This window comes from Anser cygnoides, chromosome Z (genome assembly GCF_040182565.1).
Source record: "Anser cygnoides isolate HZ-2024a breed goose chromosome Z, Taihu_goose_T2T_genome, whole genome shotgun sequence".
In the NCBI taxonomy this organism is placed as follows: Eukaryota; Metazoa; Chordata; class Aves; order Anseriformes; family Anatidae; genus Anser; species Anser cygnoides.
In genome coordinates, this window is record NC_089912.1 from 80861134 (window position 1) to 80877793 (window position 16660).

The following is a 16660-nucleotide window of genomic DNA, read 5'->3' on the forward strand; positions in this document are numbered from 1 at the left end:
TTCCCTCCTTCCTTCCATGCTTCCTTCCCTCCTTCCTTCTTCCTTTTCCTTCCTTCCTTCTTCCTTTTCCTTCCTTCCTTCCTTCCTTCTTTCTTTCCTTCCCATCTTTCTTTCTTTCCTTTTCTTTCTTTCTTTTTCTTTTTCTTTTTCTTTTTCTTTTTCTTTTTCTTTTTCTTTTTCTTTTTCTTTTTCTTTTTCTTTTTCTTTTTCTTTTTCTTTTTCTTTTTCTTTTTCTTTTTCTTTTTCTTTCTTTCTTTCTTTCTTTCTTTCTTTCTTTCTTTCTTTCTTTCCTTCCTTCCTTTCTTCCTTTCTTCCTTCCTTCCCTCCCTCCCTCCCTTCCTTCCTTCTTCCTTTTCTTTCCTTCTTCCTTTTCTTTCCTTCTTTGTTTCTTTTTCTTTCTTTCTTTCTTTCTTTCTTTCTTTCTTTCTTTCCTTCCTTCCTTCCTTCCTTCCTTCCTTCCTTCCTTCCTTCCTTCCTTCCTTCCTTCCTTCCTTCCTTCCGTCTGTCCGTCCTTCCGTCCGTCCGTCCTTCCATCCTTCCTTCATTCCTTCTTCCTTTTCTATCCTTCCTTCCTTCCTTCCTTCCTTCCTTCCGTCCTTCCTTCTGTCCTTCCGTCCTTCCTTTTCTATCCTTCCTTCCTTCCTTCCTTCCTTCCTTTCTTCTTGCTTTCTTGCTTTCTCTGTCTTGCTTTCTTTTTTCTTTCCTTTCCTTTCTTCCTTCCTGCTTTCTTTCTTTCTTTTCTTCTTTCCTTCTTTCCTTCCTTCTTGCTCTTTCTTTCTTTCTTTCTTTCCTCCTTCTTTCCTCCTTCCTTCCTTCCTTCCTTCCTCCCTCCCTCCCTCCCTCCCTCCTTTTCTGTCTTTCCATCTTCATTTCCATCTTTCCTTCCTTCCTTCTTCTTTCCTTCCTTCTTTCCTTCTTTTCTTCCTTCTTCTCTCTTTTTTTCCACATTCCACTGCAATGCTTCAAGCTAAACAGAAACAAAGCAATCTTCTCTAATGTCATTTTCTTTGAAAAAGTAATAGCACTACAAATACTCTATCTTTTACTTCAAAGAAGAACCTACTTACTAAAAAATGAGAGTTGAAAAGCAGAATTGACTTACAGCTAAAAATTATTTAAGTCTTCCACAGAAGCTACTGACCCAAAATATCTTTCTGATCCCAAGAACCTCGGAAGCTCCGTCTTTGTATTAGATACTGTGGGTGTCTCTCCTCTGGTGAAAGAGATAACCTCTGTCTCAGATGTCCATCTGTGACCATGGCTGAGAGGTGTTGTGCTGCGTCTGCCTCTGGGACTGATAAAGGTATAGCTGTTATACCATGTTTCCACCATATGTTTATTGGATACAACTGCTTCTCACTGAATATATAAATTTTAAGGTCTTTGGGACTGAAACCATCTCTTTAATTTTATAAATTGGACACACACTGTTTTATGTGGCAAACTTTCTAACTGTACAGGACTTGCAGGCATTTCTGAAGTAGCAATGACTAATGAAACAGCCTTGGCCCCAGATGTCTATTCAGAGTTGCCAAATATATATAAAGCCACTCTATAGTATACACTATAACTATTGCAGGTTTCTTTCATCCTCTGTAAGCTATAAAATCCACATTGCAGCTGTTTGCTTCTGTGGAGAGTATAAACTCTGCAAGTACACTCTTCCTGACAAGCTTTGCAACAGTTTAGTGACAATTCAGGCACTTCACCAAATAAGAGGTCCTGTACAATGTATAAATTCTGCTGAGACCCTGCACAGCTTGTGAACTGTCTAGGATCTCTTGCAGAACATTCTAACAGTCAGAACAGTCAGAACAAGTAAAACTGTTATTATTCTTCCCAGCTTCCCCACAGTACTCACAAGCCCAGTCAACAGTAAGAACTGAATAAGCCAAAACATGCATTTTGCCATTCCAGTTGTTGTTGAGATACCATTTAACAAACAAAAACCAAAAATCATCTCAAAAACAAATTTTCCAATTACTACCAAGCCTCCCACTAAATGATCTTCTGTCAAGAAATATTATTGATATGGTACAAGTTGAATGGTTTTGTAAGAACTGGATCCCCCAAAACTTGGATTTTTGTGGCAATTTAATGATACTTTAAAAATAAAGGTTACTGTTTTGACATTCACACTGCCTGTGCAATTGCTTTCAGTTTAATCACAATATTTTAATAATTATAGATCAAGCTTTTAAATAAATAATAATAATAATAAAAGAGATTGCATGTTTCTCTTCTGGCAAATACTTACAGGGATTAGAAGTGGCTGAGCTCAAGGCCTTGGAGGTTTCAGTAAATTACATTGCCTCAGTCTTGGATCAGGAGCTGGGAACCAAAGACACAGCGGCAGAGCAGTCTAAAACCAAAAACATTTCCTAATTTTAAACAAAAGATTTCAGATACATGTGATATAATTGGAGAAAAAAGGCAAACAATAAAATATCAATTTGAAAAAGTAGCAATGCAAGTAGTGTGATTAACAGCACTCAGTGCACACTTCCAATCGATCTGAACCCAGGCCTCCTCCTACAGCTGGGAGCATCTGCCGAGACATCTAGCTGCTGTAGCGCCTGCATCATTGTTGAGGCTTACAACAGCCCAGCTCCTGGCCAGGCTGATCTCTTCTCTCCAAGTTATTTTCCAGGTGTTCTCTCATCAAGCTGTCCAAGTGAACACACATGGGGGCCAGGCAAGGAGACCTGCAAAGGAGTTCTGGCTCTGCAGTGCTGTTCTCGATGGATTCAGTGCAAGGACTTCCTGAACAAATGCCTTCCTCAAATTGCAATTTCTCTCCACTCATGCACTGCCTGACGCCAGCTTCTACCACCCTACCCTGCTCTTCTGCAATTTTATGATTGCCATACTGCTGCTGCTCCCACTGCCTCTTCATTCCCGATGCAAGGCTACAATATTGGACAGGGTGATTTTTACTGTTAGCAGCTCTAGCAGACTTTTTGTGTTCATATGTTTCTGGAAGTGGATATCAATATTTTACTTTCCTCAACATCGAACCAGACTGTTATTTTAATAAGAATGTCCTTAAGTCCTGAGTAATATCCATATAACAGAGGTTTGGCCCACCCAAACACATCTCCTTGCCTGCCAACAGACTCCAGTGCAGAGCTGAACATTGTTCTTTTTCCAGCTCAACAGCTTTCTGTGGTGAGTGCCTCATTCTTGTAAGCATTTCTCTTGAGGTGGATTGTCTGTCTGATAGAAAATGTGTATCTCCTCCTTATTTTTCCACTTTTTTTTTTCTTGTTAGGCCTTAGCCTTCCACAATTACAATCAGAACCATATCCAGTGACCTCAAACTGTCTCTGAACAGACACACTTTCATTTACAAAATCCAGGTGAATCAGTGCACAGAGATTCCCTGGTTGGGAGCAGACAGCTTTTGCTTTGGCTCACAGGCTTTTTCAGTGTCCCCGTTCTCAGACAGTGGAAGAGAAAATACTCAACCAAATGTGACCCAAAGTTCACAATTATGATGACACTTTACTGACATGTACAATTTCAGAAGCCAGTACACAAACTTCAGACAGGCAGAGAATAAGCAAACTCAAAGAATAAGTATTTCCTGGTTAAAGCAGTCTCGTCAAGGTTGATGCACATCTTATGTATTACCTAGGTTTTCTTATACACATGGATATTCATAGCTGAAAGATCCACATAGCCTCTCTAACTTTTCCGTGAATTTCTTTCTTTTTTCTTTTTTAATAAATTTTTAATAAGGGCGAATTATTAAGGAAATAACACTGAAGCATGGGTCCTTGGATTGCTACTGCAACCCTGCAAAAGCAAGAAGCAGGCATGTGAAAGGAGACTGGCAGCAGAACAGGATCTATCTTGTGCGAGCCTGAGTATCTAGGCAGTTATTCCTCTGTGGGATTAAGAAAAGTTTCCTCTGGCTTCCCTGTAGTTCTCTGGCCAACGCTGCTCATCACCCTTGTGCGCATGGGTGTGTATCTCCGAGAGGATTTTCTGTTTTCCTTCTCCCACCCCTGCCAGTAATTACCAACACATAGCACCAGGGAATGAAGAAGGAGGGAGAGCTCTAAAGAGGCCTACCACCGATTCAATAGTGCTTTGATTTAACAGCTCCAAGTCCTTTGAAAACATTTTGCCAAGAAAAGCTTGCCATCAACACGTATAATCTCTTATCAGGGGCCATTGAAAGCCTGGGCTCCGAGGTTAATTCTCCCATCGCAACGAGTTTCAATCAGTTCAAAACTCACATCGAGATGAAAGCCACGGAGCCTTCTCGCCCGGTTTGTCCCGCAAAACCCACTGAGATCAACCGACTGGGGAGGATTAGGGCATGCTCATCTGCTGGCTCTCCAGCAGGACGGGCAGGCTCAAAAGAAAAACAATAATTAGGGATAATTGCTTGTGTCCAAACACAGGCATTAAAGCCCCTTTCCCCTTTGGTACTTTGTGAGCTGGAATGAAAAAGACACCCCCTGTTTTGACAGCTGGTCAGGCGAGCAGAACTAGTGACAGATGAAGTGAGACGTCCCCAGCCGGCGGCGGCGCGGCGGGGCGGGCTCGCCTCACGCCCGCCTCTCCTCAGGCGGAGCCGCCCCGAAATGGCCGCGCCGCCCCGAGATGGCCGCGCCGCCCTGAGGTGGCCGCACCGCCCCGAGATGGCCGCGCCGCCCTGAGGTGGCCGCACCGCCCTGAGATGGCCGCGCCGCCCTGAGGTGGCCGCACCGCCCTGAGGTGGCCGCACCGCCCCCGAGATGGCCGCACCGCCCCGAGATGGCCGCGCCGCCCTGAGGTGGCCGCACCGCCCCGAGATGGCCGCGCCGCCCTGAGGTGGCTGCACCGCCCTGAGGTGGCTGCACCGCCCCGAGATGGCCGCGCCGCCCTGAGGTGGCTGCACCGCCCTGAGGTGGCCGCACCGCCCCGAGATGGCCGCGCCCTCAGGCGGGCTCCGCCTCAGCGGCGGGGCGGTGTTGCCGTTGCCCTAACAGCCGTAAGGGCCGCCGGGCTCGGCGGGGAGAGGCGGCGCCGGGAGCGCGGCACCCGCGCGGCCCCCGCGCCACACGAAGCGGGGGGCGGCGGCCCCGAGAAGGGCCCTCGGCCGCCTCCGCCTCCCCTCAGGGAAGGCAGGCGGAGCTGCCCCGGGCGCACGGAGCGGCGGGTGGCCGGGCGGCGGTGCTGGGGGCGGCGGGACGGCCGTGTGCGAGCTCCTCCCGCGCCGAGCGGGCAAATGCACATCAGATGGGAAGAGCGGAGCGCTTCAAAACAACTGACTAAAATTACACTCTTGAGCTGTAATGTATACAACGGCATGAGTGATTAATTAGGGGAACCCACATCCGACAAGAAAGGAATCTTGGAAAACACTGCAAATACAGCTGGGATCCAGATTAATATACTTATCTAATAAAGCGCTTCCCGGTCGCATCCTGTCTCTTGCCTGGTCCTGTCTCCTTCTTCTTCTGCCTCGCATTAGGGCAGGCTCGATCCGACGAGCTAAACCTTTAAACTAAAAAAATTGTATTTGTGTGTTAAAGGTCAGCGTGGTCGCGGTAAGGCGCTGGACGTTAAAAGAGCGAGAACGGTGGGCTTGGTACCCTTTGCTTTGCCATTTGGGAGGTAAAGCAAGGCTGTAGTCTCTGCTCGTAAAGCGCGGAGGGGAGGGGAGTTGTATTCCTCCCTGTTCCATAAGCGAGGCTCCAGCGGCAGCATCACTGCTAACATAAATCAAGGAGTATTTCTGGAGTTGTTTTTAGGTGAGGTGGTGAGGTACCAGTGCGGGCTGCACCGAAATTCGGATTACAGAGTGCAAAAGGGTGGTGGTTAAAAGGAGGCACTGGAAAAGGTAATACATCTAATTCCAGCTCAGCAGACCGCGCCGCTAGAGCTCACTTCGCTAATAAATAAATAAATAAATAAAATTGTTTTGTCTCTGTAAAATCCCAGACACCCAGAAGCCGGCTGACTTCAGAATGCACCGAGGAATAAAACGGATTGGAGAGTTTTACTCTCCCAGCCGTATTTTACAGTACCATGCCGACCTTAGAGACGTAAGCAGCTTTCTTCCTGTTTATCCTGGACTTCTTCAGCAGCTAGCCTAAATCTATACATACAGTTAATACCCTACATAAATAATTTTAATGTATATTTTCAGTTACATAAGCGCGTTAATAAAAATAATAAAGAAAAAAAAAAGGGGGGGGAGAAAGAAAGAAAGAAAGAAAGAAAGAAAGAAAGAAAGAAAGAAAGAAAGAAAGAAAGAAAGAAAGAAAGAAAGAAAGAAAGAAAAAGAAAGAAAGAAAGAAAGAAAGAAAGAAAGAAAGAAAGAAAGAAAGAAAGAAAGAAAGAAAGAAAAGAAAGAAAGAAAGAAAGAAAGAAAGAAAGAAAGAAAGAAAGAAAGAAAGAAAGAAAGAAAGAAAGAAAGAAAGAAAGAAAGGCGCCGTAGCTCCCAGAGACAGAGCAAATAATTTGCCCACATCAGAGCTCCGCTCTCCCCCACGCCGCGGGCGCAGCACCAGGCTGTCGGGCGAGAGCAGCCGCGGGGCTGTTGGTCGGCGGTGGTCTTTTTCTTTTCCTTTTTCCTCGGCTGCACAGAAATACCGAGCGCAGGTTGGGGAGGAGAAACCTTAAAATAAGCACACCGCAAAGTGAAGTGCGAGCCAAGCCTCACCGGGAGAGAGGCGGCACGCCTCTGTGCTTTCCCAAGGCGGTTGGGGATATCTGTGGGGCTTCTTCTGTGAATAAATCTCGGGAGGGAAAAAAGAACAATTATTAAAGAGAACAATAATTAACTTAAAGGATCTCTAAACTAGTTCAAACGCAAGAGACACCTCTTTGAGAGTTCCGGGGGTCCCCAGCATAAAACAGGTTGTCATTCAAATGCGGTGTGTGGGTGAGTGGGTGTGTGGCGTGTGGTTTCTTTTTTCTTTCCCCAAGGGTAAAATCTTGACAGCTGTTTCACACGAGAATCTTTATGGTAATTTTGTGGACAGAAGTCGGCAACGTAACGGCGGTATTTCCTAGCCGAAATGCCCGCCGAAGCCTCACTAGCGCGTTGGCATGGGCAAACCCAGTATCTCCAGCCCAGCTACACAGTTACACAGCAAAATCCCAGTCCGTTGCCTCCCCACTTTCGGTTCCTTTGATTTGACAAGTTTTGACAAGCTGCAGAGCCCCGATAGAGACCCTACCCCGTCTCCCGGGACTCGGGGAAGTCTACAAAAAACTTCTATTATCTTGTAATACCGCGGCGTTGTGCGCTGCTGGGTTGGTATGTTTTATTGGTGGTAGTCGCAATATTCGTGGTTGAAACGATAATAATATAATGGTCGGTGTATTGCTAAAGATCGTATTTCGTTCTGAAAATTTCCTAGAATCATAAATACAGGCATGAAAAACACAAGAGCAAACAATGTGCCAAATTACATTTCTCCAGAAACTCCTGGAGAACCTTCCCACATAATGCAGCATCAAACCCCAAACAAGAAATCTTTAACTTCGGTGTAGATGCTAATCCAGAGATTGAATGAGAGGCACAACTCGTCCCAGTCTACTCCAGAGTCTGCGAGCACAAGTGAGAGGACACCACGGGTTTGTTCCTGCAGTCCTTCTTTTTCTAAAAATCTTCTGAATCAATCAGTAATAAATTAATAGCGAGGAGGAAATACCACGTACACTGTGTTGAGATTTGTCTGGAAGGTACTGTGCGGGCATAATTCTCTTCCGAAATTATTTTACACATTGCAAGTGCAGAGACAGGGGAAAGACTCCTTTATAACGAAATTCGAGCGGGTATTTTTACATTTTCTTTTTAAGTGAGGTCACTTACTCTTTGGCTACAGCCGTGTGGAAGCCTACCGCAGCCAGCCGCCTGCACACATTTGGTAACAAATGGGCAAAAAAGAAATGTAGGCTGACTGCGGTGTCCGCGCCCGGGGACTTTATTCTACGTGTTACACTCGGAGTTTTACTTTTCTGTTCGTCTAATGCAGTTTGTGCCAGGCGATTTTCTCCCAAATTAAGAAAGAGACGCTGATCGCTGTAAGAATTAGCCTGTGTCAAGTTTTAGGTGGAAAAGGGAATTTGACAATGCCACTGTCGAACACTTCAGCAGCCATTTACCACTAAAGAGCGCAACTTCCAGTTATATACCTTGTACCACAGTTCATAAACTTGATTTATGATGAAACAGAATTACTGGATTTTACTGCTCTGGCCCTCCCAGCTGGTAAGAATTTGTCTGCAACATATGGGATTTACTGTAAGCGAAAACAGCATTATATCTAAAGCTTCCTCTGTATACGTGTTCCCAGTCAACAGGTAATGCAAAACCCCGTCTTGCAAAAACACACGCGTATTTAGGAACAGATTTTCACGGCCAGATGGAGCAGATGAGGTCTGCATGCTCCTGAGCTCCGAGATCTGCCCGGTGCTGCACATACAGTGGGAGTGCCCCGTGGGTGCCTTTCCACAACCTGAAGGAGCCCGTGCCGAGCAGAAGGCGAAGAATTTTCAGGAGCAAATGTTCTCCGAGCATCCGTGGCACTCGGGGGAGGGGGGAATTTGTGCCAGCCTAGCATGCTCATATTTGTGCCCGAAATAAGCTGTCGAAGTGGCCATCTAATCTGGTGTTTTTTAATGTCATAAAACGCTGTGCTATATGCACCACTCGCTGTAAATTCCCATACCCCGGCTCTCCCCCCTCGGAAAACCTTGTGATCCGGGAAAGCGCGATCGTGGTGCGCCCAAAGCATTATTCCCAGGACGTCGGAGGAGACACCCAAACGCCACCCCGCAGCCACCTCCGCCGTGGGAGCGGCGCACGGAGCCCAGCGCCGGCGGCGGTCGCTCTCCTCGCCGAGCCCCTCTGCGGGGTCACCGGTGCCAGGGGGCGAGGATTTCCCCCGGCTTTCCCCGACTTTCCCCAGGAGGCTGCTCCAGGGATCCCCCCGCCGCTTTCCAGGGGACCCTCTCCTTGTCCCCCTGTCCCCAGGTTCCGCTCCGCAGCCCTCTCCTCAAATGTGCGGCATCTTAGCGAGGAGCTGGGCAGGGGGCTACCTCTCGCAGAGGGTTGCTAGCCCGGCTGGAGGACAGCGGGGAGCGTTTGCCGCTGCCCCCCGGCTCGCTGGTGCCCCGGGGAGATGCGGGCGGCCGTGCGGTGGGACGGGGAGGGCTCCGACACAGCCCCGCCGCCCGGCAGCGCCGAGCACCGCGAGGAGAGACCAGGGGGCATTTTTGTGGGAGACTCGTACAAACCCATGGAAAGCTCGGGAGAGGGAGGGAGGGAAGGGGAGACGGCTCGGGAGAGTGCAAAACCCGTGCTGGAGAGGGAGAACTCGGCTTTGGAAGCAGGGAACTGTATCTTGCCAAGGTGATAATTGGAAAAATATCTCTGCGAGCCAGCGTTTATATAGTTTTTTTTTTTTTTTTTTTTTAACTCGGTACAGTACAAGTTCACGTAAGCTTTCGACAGCTAAAGTCGTCAGAGTTTCCATACCTCGCCCAGAAAGCCACTAATCTGAGTTGCTGTTGCGGTGGCTATTTACAGGCAATTATAGGATAGGCATATGTTACCAAAAAGCAGGAACGAGTGTGGTCTTTCGTCCTCTTTCATGCTTTTAATTAAGTGGTTCTCTCTGTTCGTGCACACTTAAACACTTTTTTTTTTTTTTAAATTGCCTCCAAAGCCCCTTGCTTAAAAAATACTGCCATACCATGGGCTCGAAGTTTCTTTCCTTTTTTTTTTTAAAAAAAAAAAATATTTAATTTTATTTTTTTTTCCTACTGCCGTCCTCTCCGGGCTAAATGAAAGGTGATGTTTTCTCTTCAGACATTCAAACGCAGGCAAGAAGAGTCAAATAATGATTAAGGAGCGCATTTCGCGGCAGGGGTCCTCAGGGAAAGGGGCGCTTGGCGGCGCAGGCTGGGCTCCGTGCGGGGCCGGGTCCCCCCGCATGCCCCGCTCCGCTCGCGGACCGTGGGAGCGTCTCAGGGGCGGAAGGTGCTGCGGAAAACAAAAGGTGGTTTTGTCGTTCCCGTTGGTACACTTACGGAGAAGCAGCTACATAAACAGGGACTCCTGGATGCGAACGAGCAGCTCCCGGTCTCAGTGGTTTTTGCGGGATGCGCGGCTCCGCGTTTGGTCCTGGAGCATTAATTGCTGCTCCCCTCGCCGTGGAGATGCGGTCTTGACACAGCTGAGCTGCTCAGCCAAGAAGCCAGCAAGAGACAATCACAGGCAGGGCTGTCTCCTTCGCTGTGAAATAATAACCGAGCACATTGTAAACCCAGCGTTATAGCCTCAGCAGCCGCTTAACTCATGCTCGCCACTGCTCTTAGCATGGAGACTATCCGTAAGGACCTCTCCGTAGAGAAATGGGTCGTTTTCGTTTTAGTTCTCTTTGCATGTCATTTCCCGGTTTTCTGTGGTGCGCATCCCTTGTTTGGAGTTCTTAAAATTAACAAAACTCTTTTTCAAAAGTCCTTAATGGTACTTTTATTTATTTATTTTTTCCTGGGAATAAGTGTTGTATTCTCAGGATAATAACTGATATTGCAATATATGGTCCTTATTTTCCCCAGATGAACTGCCCAAGGGACAGGATACCAGTCAGCTACTATGTTTGCAGCGACAGAGGGGAGAGGGAATGCCCTTCATAACACTATGGTGAGTTACAAGGACTTTCAGAGAGCTTGGTGCTGCAACTGTTTCATTTTTTACCTGTGGCTATCCCCTTAACATCCCACTTCTCCATAACTCATTTTTTTCTCAGCCCAGCCTAACTTTCTTTCCTCTAGACCCCAAAATCGTTTTCCACTTCAGCTCTTCAAACCACCTCCTTCTTTTCCCTACAGGCGTTTAGGACTTTTCACCTAGGACTCAGTACAAGGAGGGTTCTCCCCAGGGCTGTGTGTTCAGCCTTGACCGCAGCTCCTGTGACTCCAGTCTGGCATTCTGGGAAGTTCTTCGCTCTGGAGGTACAATGGATGAAGGTCCAGATCACGAAGTAGACAGCCCAAATGACTCCGAAGGTTGAACTGTATTGTTTCCCCCCTTCTTTCTAGAATGTTTATTGAACACAAGAGTTCATTAATTGGAGTAAGACAGTGTAACTCTATTGCTGCCAGTGGTATACCACAATTTAGAGCAACTACAGATCCATATCGTAGTCAAATGTCAGCCTTAATGGAGGCAGACACTTCAGCAAAGCAGAAAGCCTGTTATGGGGCTGGAGAGGAAGGGATGAGTGCTAGAACTGGAACTTTTTAGAAATCCGAAAAGCGAGTCAGATCTGATTCCATTTGAGGCTTGTGATATTTCTTATTTTATCCTGGTGTTTCACCAATTCCTTGCTAAACAATAATAGACGTTTCTACATAATTTGATATTTAGCCATTAAAATGATTCAGTATGTATTACACATAACTTCATTATGATCCCACCTTAAACCAAGTGCCTGTGTATAAAGAGTTGAAGTCCAACGTGGGACAATTGCTCTGCTGCTTTGAAACCCTGGTGTGGTGTGTGCCCATGTAACGTGGGGCAATTCCTGGGCTATTTGCAGCCGTTCCCCGTGGATCTGGGCCTTTCCCTTTGTTAGACATCTGTCATGTGATCCGTGTGGATGACTGAAAAGGGCAGCCTTGTAACAACATTATTTCAGGAGGATAATAAGTAGCCATCATAAATTCCTTTTTTAATAGTTTATTGCCGGTTGTAGTCTATTGACAGTGCCTGTTTTATAGCATGGAGGAAAACAGTTCCTTGTTGGTACTAGTCACTAAAACTGTTTGATAGCTCTGGCCCTTTTTAGTGCCTTCAGAGAAAACCTAGTGTCTCATGAAATGAATCATAAATAGCTGAGTTGAAGTTGAACAAAAGACGGAAAGAGGGAGGAAAAAAGAAAACAGTCTTGCACTTACTGAAATATGTTTACTTTGGACAATAATCTATTAACTAGTTTAACAAAGATACTTTAAGGCTCATTCCTGCTGTTTTAGCTGAAAAAAATAGAGATCCATGAGGACTCTGTCTTGAGCCTTTATAGGGAGACTGTTTAGCAAATACTGTCCTTCCTTTAACTCACAGGGTAGTGAGTACAAAGCTGTAACTAGACTTCACCTCTTTGGAAGCAGAAACAACGCAATCTAATGCCTAGAGGTGTCTTTTCATCACCGTCTTATTGTACAACATTGGACAGTTTCTGTAATTTCTTGGGCAGTATACAATGAAATACATAGGTATTTAGAGAGGGCTGAGAAGGAACTGCAATGGGTCCCACAAAACCCCACCTTAGCTGCTGTGTAACTCTCCTGATGTTTATATTTACAGTTCCTATTCTGAGTCACTTTACTCTGAACCCTACAACTGTTCTTATTTAAGACTGTTCAAAATTGAGAAACCTGTGTGTCCTAGTTGGTGGACTTAGCTGGTGTGGTGGAGACCCTGCAGTTGTTACGGGGACTCTCACACAATTTTCCTAGAGATTACTGCCCAGTCTTTCCCTCTTTCCTCTATTTGGCCTGAGACACTAATTTAAGCTTTCACCAGCTTTCTCCCTAAACAAACCCTCCCTACGCATCCTGGTTGAGTGGTAATTTTTAAGTTCATCCTAAGAGATACCAGGAAGATGTGACTATTTTGACAGCATTTATTTTGGATGAAATACACTGCCCGCTGCCTCCATGAAAGACAAGATGGAGACCATTTTACATACAATGCTGAGACAGAACTGAGAGACCTGGGTTCAATGTCATCCCCAGCCCAACATGCTGAAGTCTACATGGGACTATGGGAAGTCTACATTTCCATTTGTCATGAGGGCATCTCAGCCATTAAGCTGAGCTGCACTGCAGAAACGAATATGAAGGTCAGGGGGATGGAGCACAGCTCACAATCCTCATGTTTTGGGCATCCAGAGATGATTCTGGTACTTGCTTCCTGGTCTGCTACTACTTTGAATACAATGCTTTTAATTCCTCAAAAGAGAACTCAAAGCCTCAGAAGTCCTATACCTCTCATGTGGTGAAGGTTTTGAGGCTTCAGCCATACTCCTTCACTGAGTTATCATAAATTCTTTGCTCCATACAGCTACAAGAGGAATGATGTATATCTACACTGTTATGGATAAAACAGATGCAAGTGTGAGCCACCAGTCACTGAGCTAAAACAGGAAGTGAAGCCATCCTCCAGTCCAAAGTAAATACTGTAATCCATGTTGTTATTATTATTATTATTATTATTATTATTATTATTATTATTATTATTATTTAGCTATAAAGCAAATGATAACATTCTTTTCACCCGAGGCAAATCCCCAGCTTTGTTTGGACCATATGACCCAGAAGGGCTGCTGGGCTGTGTTACTCACATAAGGTGAAGGTAGTTTCGTTCACAGATATTCATAGGTCCTTAAATTGCAGAAGGCCAGATGGCTCTTTGGATGCTCCCTGCCCCTACTGTTCCTTATTAGCTCATTCTCTATAACCCCATGCTTGATGTCAGAATTGCTTGAGCTGCCTTGTAAGGCATGCATGTTCTAAGGTCTGAGCATTTCATAGTGAACTCTGGATTTCAGTCCAGACCTAAATTAGGTGCTGCCTATCTTCTGCAACAGCTTTCATTCTTTATTTTTTCAGAGTCTCATGATTTTATGGAGTGAGAATCTATGATTTATTTATTTATTCCCTGCCCCGCCCCCCCCCCCCCCCCCCCCCCAAGTAGACTCAACATTGCTGTAGTTATCCCTGTTTAGGATTAGATTTCTCTTGAACCTTCTTTTTGGACACTCCTCCTGAACTCCTCCTCAAATCTACTTCTCCACCAGACAACATTGTGACTCTAATTTGCAGTGCTTCTCAGTCCTGTCCTAGGAGCAACTCTGGTCTGATGATCTGAAATCATGTTCCAGTAACTGTCTCCCACCACCCGTGGTCTCTTTAGTATTGGTATCAGATGGAAGAAGAAGACCTAACATCTCTGGTTTCAGTGGACGGAGACAGAGATGCCTGTCTTTAAAAGCTTCTTGTGAAGAGTCACGATGCTGGAAATCGCTTACCTCCTGTGGTATGACCAGAGGTAGACTTCTCTGAGGAGTTTACAAGGTCTGATCTGTTACAGAATGGGTTGGAAACCTGAGGAACAAATAGAGAAGTCCAAGCAGATGTCAATAATAAATATCAGATCACTCCCTCATTTATGGTAGGGTTTTTTTTTTCTTGTTTGTTTTGTTTTGTTTTTCCTTTAATTGATTGCTATATGCTGTGAGCAAGAGCTAAGGGAATTAATAAATGAAATAAACATTACAGTAATCCTGTCTGTTGTTTGTCAGCCATCTGAAACTGCAGATGAAAGATGTGATTGGTGCCGAAATGTGCATGCAAAGTAGATCTTGCCTGTTCTTGTTATGCCAAGCATGCAGCTCACATGAGTGGGCTCTTGCAGCCACACACAGCCCCATCAAAACCAGTGGGACCCAATAACTGTGCAGCTGTTTGCATGCAACAGGACGCAATGTTAGGGTCGCAAGTTTTGATATGCATGCAGTTACACACAAGTAACTTTGCACTGATTTTATTTTTGTTGAAGCAGATGAAATTTTCTTCCTTATTTCATTTATGTTGTAAATGTAAAGTTGCTTGTTATCTTTGTGTGCTTGCAGGCAAACAAACATAGCCTATTTTATGTCACTGTTTCTTCTTAAAGATGCCAGTCACCTGGTGCAACAGCCCATTGTTTTATTATTGTGCTCCACCTTTCTTTCACCTTGGTTTCAAAGTCCACTTGTAAGACAGAGTGAGCAAATCCCCCTTTTCCACTGTCATACAACACGTGCAATTTTCAGAAACCTGCAGAATTGTTTGTGCATGGAGAATGAGTACAGTCTCCTTTTTCCCTTGAGATACTCTGATTTACATATTTTTATGTAGTATTTGATCTTTCGTGATGGCTGATTCACTGTTTCATTTGATACAAAGTCTTAATCCTTTTCCCTCCATTTTGTCCTCATGCCTTTTGGACATGGTAACACATCAAAATGCTGTGCAATACTGACATCTGCCAATATGTGTCTGGAGAGCACTAAGCAACTTACCAGCATCTCCTCATGACATGATTCTCCTGCAGGGAGGAAAATCCTATTGATTTAAGCAATAGCTGGAGAAGACAGGCAAAAATGTTGGGGTCCTCTGCCCTTTTCTCTTAAAAATATATATATATATTTTCTTCAAGTAGTGAAAATAAGAGATCAGAAATCCTCCAAACCAAAGAGAAATTTAGAATCATCGAAGCAAAATACATATGCAACTAATCATGTTAGTGATATATTGCTTTGCCTAATCATTAACTTAAAATGCCATATAAGAATTTGTAATCTACAGTAAATCATTTGGTAAGAATGATTTAAATGTACTGCTGACTAATGTAAAACAGCCTAGTTTCCACACAGAGTTGGCTGCCAAACATTGTTTAAGAAAAAGGAGGGGGGGATCCAAGTTGACATAAGTTATAGCAGATATAACTCTCCAATATAGTGGTGGTTTGCAAATTATTAGGTTTAAGAGATAGGAAGAAGATGACATACTAAGTACCACGAGGATTGCCAGATGTCTTTTGTGCCTTAATTAGGATGCATTGCAACTCTACGTTTAATTCTTCTCAAAGGCTGCTTGGAAATGCTTTTATGAGCATCTGCAACTATCTGCAACAACACTAGGGAGTGAGAACATGACCCTGAAATGCTGGATAATTTATTAAAAAAAAAAAAAGCAATATACAGGCTACTTCTATGGTAGATGCACAAGTTTGTTCTTCTTACTACAATGATGTAGTAATCATAGTAAGAGCTTTTTAGTGTTTAAGAAAAAAATGAAAACAAACAAACAAAAACCAAGCACACTCTGCTCAAGTACAAGAGAAAACAAAAACCAGTGACTTAGGACACTTCACATGGATGCCTTGTTGAAGAAAGAGACTGGTAATGGCCAAGTACCTTGGGTTTAAGGAACAACGATGATGTGAAATGAGGCAAGCAGTAGTAAACAGTGAGTGTGAGGGAGACAACTTCTCTATCCTCACTTCTTTTCAATTTAGAATTTTCTTTGAAATAAAGGAAAAAACAAGGACATACAAATGCTGATTTTACTGTGGACATGTAAGTCCCTACAGTAAAGTACTTCCTATTTGCTATCTTGTAACAGACATATTATTTCTGCTGTCATAATCATAAATTCTTTAGAAAATGAGCCCCTTTTGGATCGGTTAGCATGTTGTACCATTTGTCTTTCCTTAGACTAAGATTGTATCAGCATCTTCAGCAGTGCAAAGAGTGGGGAGGATTCCGGCTCCAGAGCCACTGCAATGTGATGTAGCACAGCTGAAAACCAACTTTGGCACTCCAAGTAGTCCAGCTGTAGCATCATGGGTGAACTGTTTGAATATTTACTCAGCTTTTCAAACAGTTTGCTCAGCCTTCCATGCTGCCCCACTGCACGACTGCCAGACCCCGAGGCAACCAGCTGTAACCTCGCTGGCACTTGGGTCTCTTGTCTGGTGGCCGCGGCAGTGTGGCAGGTCCCAGGACCTGGGCAGGGTACCTATAATCTCAGATCCCTCCTGTGCTTTGGAAAAATCTCCCCCATGGTTTCTGTCTGTGAATAAAGCCATCACCAC

At 44.9% G+C, this 16660-nt stretch overlaps 2 long non-coding RNA genes across 4 annotated transcripts in view; one reads left to right on the forward strand and one right to left on the reverse strand.

Moving 5' to 3' along the window:
* Positions 1-5694, reverse strand: part of LOC106042901 (uncharacterized) — a 15923-nt gene extending 10229 nt beyond the window's left edge. The window contains exons 1-3 of one of the 2 annotated variants that reach the window (XR_010827706.1): positions 2258-5694; positions 1142-1294; positions 404-967 (exon numbers count right to left, since the gene is read on the reverse strand). This is a non-coding gene — a long non-coding RNA (uncharacterized lncRNA). Of the gene's footprint in view, positions 1-403; positions 968-1141; positions 1295-2257 lie in introns of those variants that run through there. The other variant, XR_001211364.3, reaches the window with a different exon arrangement.
* Positions 5695-7787: 2093 nt separating this feature from the next.
* Positions 7788-14021, forward strand: LOC136789091 (uncharacterized). 2 transcript variants are annotated; one of them, XR_010827873.1, is made up of 5 exons: positions 7788-8983; positions 10573-10657; positions 10846-11022; positions 13082-13189; positions 13853-14021. It is a non-coding gene; the product is annotated as an uncharacterized lncRNA (long non-coding RNA). The 2 variants fall into 2 exon arrangements; XR_010827872.1 differs by having other exon boundaries at positions 10846-10968.
* Positions 14022-16660: the final 2639 nt, after the last annotated feature.